Consider the following 8,905-nt stretch of genomic DNA (forward strand, 5'->3'; position numbering starts at 1 on the left):
TTAAGTATCGCCGTGACCTGGTGGCAATTTTTGAAATCCAGAGAATTTTTCCTCCTTTAAATTCTGCGTCCCCCACAGAGCAGAATATAATCTGCTTCCAGTCTGTTTATGTCAGCTGTGCCTCTACTACAAACCTCTAAAATGTTTTAATAAATTTATCAACCAAAAAATATTACAAACATTTCATTTCCTTTGATTCAGACACACAGAAAAAAAAGTCTCTGCCTTCATTGCAAATTCTTGCTGGTATGAATCACTCTAAGTAATATTTGCTTTAACTTTCGTGTGGTTCTACAAACAACCTTTATATGGCTGGACTTCAAAGCGAGGAGAAATAAAGGTTAGAAATGTGATAGGAGTAATCTATTATTAGGCATGAAACATTAAACCACTTTTAGCTATAAGTCTTAAAACCTGAATAATCTAGGTTTTTAACATACTGCCTATTTATTGTGCTTTTACTTACACAAGCATTTATCACAGAGGAGTGTTTGGAAGGGAAATATTTTCCATTGCACTATGTTCCACAATTTGGTTTAATTTTTCCTAATATTTAATTTAGAAAAAACAGTAATATTATAACAGGATTCTCATGTGTCCTGGCCAAAATGCTTGGTGTTCCTCACAGAGCAAAATTAATCTGTTACCAGCTAGCTGACCTGCAAGTCAGGTTTCAGTGAAGTAGGCACCAGAGGGGGAGGGCTCAGGAAGGGGGTAAGGTCGGGTGGGGAGGGAGATAAGATCTCTTTCTTAGACTGGGGGTGTGGGGGAAGGGGGGAGGGACTCTTACAGGAATGTCTCAACCCACCCATGCCATCAAATGACAGAAAATAAGCTGAATGTGTATCTGAGCCAGGGAGTGTTTGAAAACATTTATTAGCTCCATCCATAACGACATTCACTGCAGGAATGTTAATTGTTAAAATCTGTACTGAGAGTTATTTCTTTAAGGGGGGGGGGGGGACTGTGTTGAGTGGAAATTCAGCTCCTTGTTTCTCTTTTTTCTCCACATATATTTGCACTAAAAAAAAACTAATGTTATGAAATAAGTCAGATGTCAGATGGAGAGCTTTCTAGCACAAGGGAATGCAAAACAGTGTTAAGGATATATGCATATGCAGGAACAAAAAAACAACATTGGTAACATTTTGTTCTTGATTAAATTTGTGCTCCTAATACAGTAGATTAGAAATAAGTCCAACTGTTAAACACATTAGTGTTCCGCCGCCTCTGCTGTGCCAGAAAAGCAGCTATCACTCCAGACCTGGCCTGACTCTGGGAGCTTGGAGGAGACAGAGGAAATGGGACCTCCAGGAAGCCTGAGCCCCAAAGTCCATCAGTGACGCTGCAGTTTGGGGAGTCCTTATTTTTCTCTGTTGATTAAACTCCAGAAACGTCTTCATATTTTCTCAGACCATGTCAAAGCCGGGGGTCTCTCAGCAAGGCTGAAAGAGAATACTGGTTTGTAAAGATGGAGAAAAGATTGCTAATAGTCACAATCAAGGCACTCTGAGGGAGATTAAGTTGTCGTCTATTGGATAATTATTTGCGAAACTTATCTCCTGCAAGAATATTGCTGTTAGCCATATCTTCTGCTTTCCTGGAATTTTATAATTGGGCCTAAAGATAGGATTGAATCCCAAAGTGTCTGAACTGGAAGACCCTCAGTAGGTCAAGGCTAACTTTTTTCTTTCCTGGGTGATGTTCAATGAGGTTGAGAGGCATTGGCCCAGGTCATACCAAGAGGTGGATCTGGCTGGACTTGGAATTCAGGTTTTTGGTTTTCTGCTGCTATATTATGGAACCTTTCAGTTTATTAAAAAAAAAAAAGGATAAATTAAATTCATGGGTAAGAACATATATTTCTCTGGGCTATTATTGTAATGACCCTATACTTAAATTTCTATTACGCCACCTGTATGTTTTCTTAGAGTATGTGTGTGTTTGTTTTGAAATAAAAAATACCTACTCTTCAATTCTTATTCCCACCTTTCTCCACACAAATTCTCTCTCCCAAGCCTCCTCTGCTGCAACCCCGGTATATTTTCCTGGTCTTTGGTCAATCTGGTTTAATAGGTTACTGTTGCTGACGCTCTCATTTCACATAGGAGTGGAGCTGTCTGCTGTGACGTGCTTTCTGGGAGCAGATGGGTATGAGACTGTAACATTTGTAAATCTAGGAAGGAATAGTTCCCCAAAAGCAATGCAGATAGCTGTAGATATTGCCAGGGAAGAAGAACAGTTAATTGAAACTACTTGGGGCATGCAGTATTGAACAGGGAGAAGGTTTCTGGGCAACACGTATCTAAACGTGGCTCGCCAAAGACCTGCACACATTTAATTTGCTCTACAAATTTGGTTAGCCCAATAAAGTGTAAACATCAAACACTGGTTGTGGAGAGCATTAAACATTAACCAACTGAGACCTTAAAGACTTGGGCAAAACACTAAAATTAGAGGAGAAAGATAGGCTGGGCAACTCTGGGAAATTAGGTTAAGACTCCAAAACAGAATGTTTGTTGGCTGAGTAAAAATACAGTAAAACCTATTTTGAGATTGGTAACCATTTGTCTCCACAGACAGGCCATTTCCCCCCGGGGTTATATTTTTAAACAGACCAAAGTCAATTTGATTTTCTGATTGTCCTCCAGGATGAAATGTATTACCACCCAAATGAACCCTGAAAAGGGGTATTTCAATTGTTGTTCTCAGCCCCATGGACCCCTAGATGGAGTTGTGCCTTATATCCATTTGTTGTGTTTATGTGTGTTCCCTGTTGCTTAGCCCGGAGCTCAAACCCAGATAAGGTTCAATAAACTTTTGTTGAACAGCAGAATGAAAATGCCCTCCAAGGAGCTAAAGATGACCCCCCCACACCCCGCTCACCCATTCAGGCTTGCTCTTTACCTGACCAGAACCGGAGAGTACGTTCCGAATCCACAAGAGCAGGAAGTGCTTCCTTCGAAACACTCGGATTCAGGGAATGGAAAATAATATTATATTCAAGTTCTCATTTTCTAGGTATCCTTCACCCCAACAAGGCCTCACTAAATAAATCTCTGTCAAGGAAGAACAGCTTTCTCTCAGGAGAACATTTGGTGCATGACTTCTTTGAGGATATAGTAGGTGACAGCTCCCAACAACTAGTATCACTCATGGAAAAGCTGAAGTAAACATGACCTAAACCACTAATAGACTGAAGAATTCACTTCCAGGACAATTTAAATATGGCTGCCTGCCTTCTTAAGATTCATGATATCCACTGGTCACAGAATGGAGGAACCTGTTGGAACTCTGACTTGGGTTCCCCTGGAACTACACTATGAGGCAGGAAGTAAAATAAGTTGATTTCAGACTCAAAGTAAATACCAGTAGAAGAGGAAGAGACTGAGATAGGTTAGGGAAAGCAGTCAATATAAGGTGTATTGTCAAGCCAGCTACCCCTGGGGGAAGCTGGACTTTAATCTCAGTGGGGAGAGATCTAGGAGCCCTTGTAGAACACATACCTCAGAATCATCCCACCAGAGAGATGGAACAATTATACGCCAGCTGCCAACTATCTTTGGTTGAGGTTGTTCTTGAGGGGCATTAATTCAGCAGCACTTGGAGCTGGTCCCATAGGCACCAACGCAGGTTTGGGTGGTGAGAGAAGGCTCCCAAGCAGCTGCAGGAGCTAGTCATTGAAAAGCAGACTGGCCTGCTCTCAAGTCAGCAGGGGCTATCGGCAGGGTCCCTGCAGCCCCCTCTGGTCAAGTGCCTTGACAATGCAAGAACTTTGAAGAAGTTTACATGTCATTCTTTTTATGTCTAGCATAATGGCTAACACATTGTAGAAGCTTGACCAATATTTGTTGAATGAAGGAAGGAAAGATAGACTAGGATATCAGTTAATGGCCGGCACCGTGGCTCACTTGGTTAATCCTCCGCCTGTGGTGCCAGCATCCCATACGGATGCCAGGTTCTAGTCCTGGTTGCTCCTCTTCCAGTCCAGCTCTCTGCTGTGCCCTGGGAAGGCAGTGGAGGATGGCCCAAGTGCTTGGACGCCTGCACCCACGTGGGAGACCAGGAAGAAGCACCTGGCTCCTGGCTTCGGATGGGCACAGCACCAGCCGTAGCGGCCATTTGGGGGATGAAACAACGGAAGGAAGACCTTTCTCTCTGTCTCTCTCTCTCTCTCTCACTGTCTATCTCTATCTGTCAAAAAATAAATAAATAAATAAATAAATAAATAAAAATAAGATATCAGTTACTGAACTTTATAAAATGCTTCATAGAAAGGGTTTATATTCTGTTCAGTGTCAAAAAAAGTTCAAAATTTTCTCTGGTAGCCACATAATATGAGCTTGGATTTGGTGTGAGAGCAAAGTTCAAAGTATAATTTCATCACTTTGTAGCTGTGAGACCTCAAGTAAGTTATATTACTTCTCTAAGTTTTAGTTACTCCTTCTTCATCTCTTAATAGGAGACAAAATTGTCTGCGATTCCCTGCCCAGGGAGGAAAGCCCTAAGCAGATATCATAAGAAAGTAACACACACTTATAAAGCACTTTACAGTTTACACTGCTTTACATATGTCATCTAGTTTCTGAACAGGATAGGGATTGAACCTACAAATCATTGTGCCAATACAAAGGAATGCTTTTCCAGTTCTGTCTCTCTCTCACTGTCCACTCTGCCTGTCAAAAAAAAAAAAAAAAAATGAATGCGAAGTCTGATTTGTTTGGATTAGGTTAAAGATTGTGAGGTGACTCAGACCTATAAGGAATGCACACAGGGGCCAAAGGGAATTGAATTTGAATCACTGATGGCTGACCAGGCAGTGGGCATGAGAGTCTGTTTCTGGTAGGGACATGCCCAACCGGATCCGGAGGCTTATGTTCAGCACACAACGTTTATAAAGATTCACAGCAAACCAAGAGTAGAATTTATACCAACAGGCATTGAACCAATGAAGTCATCTTTGTGGGGCTGACCAGAATGAGCAGGCAAGCAGGGCCTCTTGTCATCCAACTGGGAGACGGAAGCTGAAAACTTAGCCAGAGGGTGATTCCAGGAGAAAGTCTGAGCACTAATTATGTGCCAGGCAGAGTGGAGGAGACAAAGATGAATGCCTTTTTATCATCTCTATTTCACAGTTGATAAAACTGAGGCTTAGAAAAGATAACTTATTTGTGCAGGCTACCCAAAACCAAAGCCTGAGCCAAGAGGGGTTTTAAAACACTGACTTTCTACAATATCGTAACACTTTCATATCACGCAAATTACAGCAGTAGTAGATAAAAGCAAAAAAAAATCTAATTGGTATTATATATTTTTCTACTTTAAGCATTTTGAGAAGAAAATATTTTACAACAAAAAATTGGAAGTTCCTAGCCTGATCATTTGAGTCATGAATATACTTTCCAAGAGAAGACAAAGTCGTGGTCATGGTTTTTTCAAATGCTGTCATTCTAAAGCATGCCACAAGAATTCAGCCAAATCAACAAGAATAAAGTTAAGAGTAGCTCTACCTGTGACCACCCTTAATTGCATCTCAGTGAGTCACTCTCACTTAGAGGAATCTAAGAATAAAATAATAATTATGAACTTGCTATTCATTTACTGAGTACCTATCCCATGTCAGATGCTGAGCTCAAGGCCTTCCCTAAATCTTCACATTTATTCCTCACAACAGCATTCTGAGTTAGGTGCCATTGATTTCCCCTTTTATAGATGCAAATCTGAAGCTTAGAGAGGTTGAAGAACTTTTCCAAGGTCAAATACAAGCTAACATGTTGGAGCACTGAAAATCAAATCCCACCTACCTTATTCCAGGAGCAATGCACTCATCCATAGAGCTGTGCATCTCCCAAGCCTTGAATCTCAGTGGCTTCCCATTTTTAGTTGGCCATTGCCTCTTAGAAGGATAAATATGGGCTTTTAAGTATTGTAAACAACTTTTTAAAAAATTCACTTGAGCAAACTTAGTTCCTAGGAATTCTTGAGAACAGAGTTTATGTTCCAAAACAAAACAAATCTCCCCAAATTGAGTCTGTTCTTGGTAGGCTAGTATTAACAATCAGGATATATAATTGCATATACCATATTATTCAAATTTCGGAAAAATATTTTAAGGCCCCTAGTAAGTATATGTTATTAAAACTTCACTTTCAAAAAACTGTATTTTATATACAAATTTATAATCCTGACACTTTTTACATACCATTACCATATGTTTATACAATCTCTATAATGTGGAGCATGGAAAGAATCTCAGGAAAGGATTCATTAGAAATCAAAATGTGATGTCTATTTTTTCTTACCCAACATAATTGAACATTGGTCATATGAAAGGAACAGGGCTGAGCTTTCTGCAAAATCTATTATCTCAGCTAACACCCACAAGCCTTTGATGTAGCTATCATTTCATCCTGTTCATAAATAAGAAAGCAAATTTCAGAGAAATGAAGCAACTCTTCCTGGGTCATTCAACTGAATTATAACAAAGCAGGATTTCAACTCCTTCTTATTCCAGGTTGAGAGTTCTTTGTACTACAACACAGCTTATCATACAAATTATTTATATTGGCATCTATGTATGTATCAGTGACATTATTAACTGAGATATTAATTTTTAGTTTGTTCCTAATTGTATAGGAGACAAAAAAGGAAAAAGTATTTTCCCCTCCCTAAATGAAGAAGTCAGAGGAGTCTGCCTGAGGCAGGACAGATTCCCAGGATGGAGATGATCTGCTGGTGGGGGAATGCCCTGGGCTTGCTAGTGTTGGGGAAGGGATTCTAGATTCCCAGGGTATCTTCTCACCAGCCCCCAGGCTACTTATTTTTCCCAGGATCCTGCTGCTTCAGCTTAGTATGTGGTGAGTAAGGCTGTCCATCTTTGAAATAAGGAACCTAGGATTTCTCAGAGCCCAAGTTGAAAACCACTATCTTAAAAACTAAAATAATGGAATTTTTCCTCTTTGTGTCAGATCAGGGCTCAAACTTAGCAGTAGGGAGACTGCTCAAACACGGACCCACTCCCTCTTCACCAAGGCCTCTGAACCATTGAACCTGTTGGTACCATGCCAAGTCATTTATTCCTGTTGGCAAGGACAAAATGGTTTGCAAGTTAGAAAGAGTACTCACATAATTCTCCAGGAGTGTTTCCTTCTCAGGCTTCTCCAGGGGCAATATGGCAGCTGTTTGGGATGGCAAGAGTCAATGCCACACCAAAAAGAAATTTGAATTCCATGGAGCCATTGAGCCAGGTCTGCTGCCCCCATTGCAATAGGAGCCATTTTTTGTTCCCATCAGCTCCTACTCCTCTAGCTGTGGCTTTTGTCATGGGCTCCACTTCAATCATTAGCAATAAATAAAAATGCATGAAACCTCAAAGAGAGTCTCCTTTTCATTTAGAGCATTCAGATTTCATTGCTTGTGCTGTGGCTAATATCAAGCCGCAAAGTGGCAAGGCAGTTCCCCAAGCCCATTCTGCTTCCAAGCTCATTAAACTTCGGAATGGAGTTTGTCCTTTGTGTGTGCATGTGTTTTAAAGCTGTTTTATGACACATTGTCAGAAACTCAGGTACTAGGCCTCTTTAACTCCAGCTTTCAGCAGCTGCCTTTGCACTTCCCTTTCACATAATTAAACACCCTATGGTACTTAACAGAGTAATAAGTAGCACATCAATAAAGCAATAAATAATTGTATTCAGGCAAACTCCAGAGCTATCATCCATTAACCAGCAGCTGTGAGCAATAGTTTTGATTAATCAATAAGGTTATGTAATAGGAAAGCAAAATTCGGCCAAGGCCCTGAGAAGAGTCAGCCAGACCTGCCAGCCATGAAGGAGTCTTGTCTCTGTCTGAAATTAACGTGCACAAGAATACAGCTTGGAAGCGCTCCTCCAGAGAGCAACTGCAGCAGCAGGAAGCCCCACCTCCAGGATCTAGTTAAAAATGCTAGTTAAAAACAGAGAAATGGGGCGATTCGACTCTGAGGCAGGAAGGCTACCTACTGGGGATATGCAGTAAGGGGCCTGTAAAAGCATAACGTTCCCACTTCAGGAAACAAGTACTTACTGGAGACTGAGCTAGGAAGCTGAGTTGGATCAGGATGGACCTGAGACTCCATCCATGTGTCTAGGGACACTGCCACAGATGCGGCCTGGGAGGAGGAGAATTATTCAGCCACCTGACAAAGAAAGAGACCATATAGGAATGCTGTGATTAGACCACAGTTCTGCAGGCCAAGGCCGGCATAGGGCCAAGGAAATAATTTGGTTAACTGTACTTACAGTCCTCAAAATCACCTGAAGAGCTTTTATTTTTGTAAAAAACTGTAGCTGGCCTAGGTCTCACAAAACAAAATCTCTACAGGCAGAGCCCAGGAATCTGTATTGTTAACACACTCACAGGAGGTGCTGCTACATGGCGAATGTAGGGAAGCCCTGGTTTGTATCTACGTGGACGCAGTGAGCTGGGACAGTTGCCTTTTTTGGGCCACAAGTCTGCTCTCAGGACCCTCAGCTTGCAATGTGAAACAGATCTCAGACATTCTAGTTTTGTAAATAAGTCATGAATGTGTTTGTTTGTACCAAGAGTCACAAGACTGTGAGGAAGCCTCGGCGCAGGCTGGTGTCCTCTCCCAGGCTTGTGTCCAGGCCTCTGTGGTGTGACATGTTTCCCAAAGTGATTCTGATGGAACAAGTCATGTTGAGGCACACTGATGCGCTCATTCTTCAGAATACTGAGGGCCTACTGTGTGCCAGGAGCTCTTCTAAAACATTGCGAATCCATTTGAGGTGAAAACAAAACTGCCTGTTTTCACGGATTTTGTCCCAACTATAACAAGACAACCAACAATGCTTGCACCGTAGACATTTTGAAGTATATGTAAAAGTAGAGAGAGTAGTATAATGGAGCC

The sequence above is a fragment of the Oryctolagus cuniculus genome, chromosome 15 (genome assembly GCF_964237555.1).
Source record: "Oryctolagus cuniculus chromosome 15, mOryCun1.1, whole genome shotgun sequence".
NCBI classification, from domain to species: Eukaryota; Metazoa; Chordata; class Mammalia; order Lagomorpha; family Leporidae; genus Oryctolagus; species Oryctolagus cuniculus.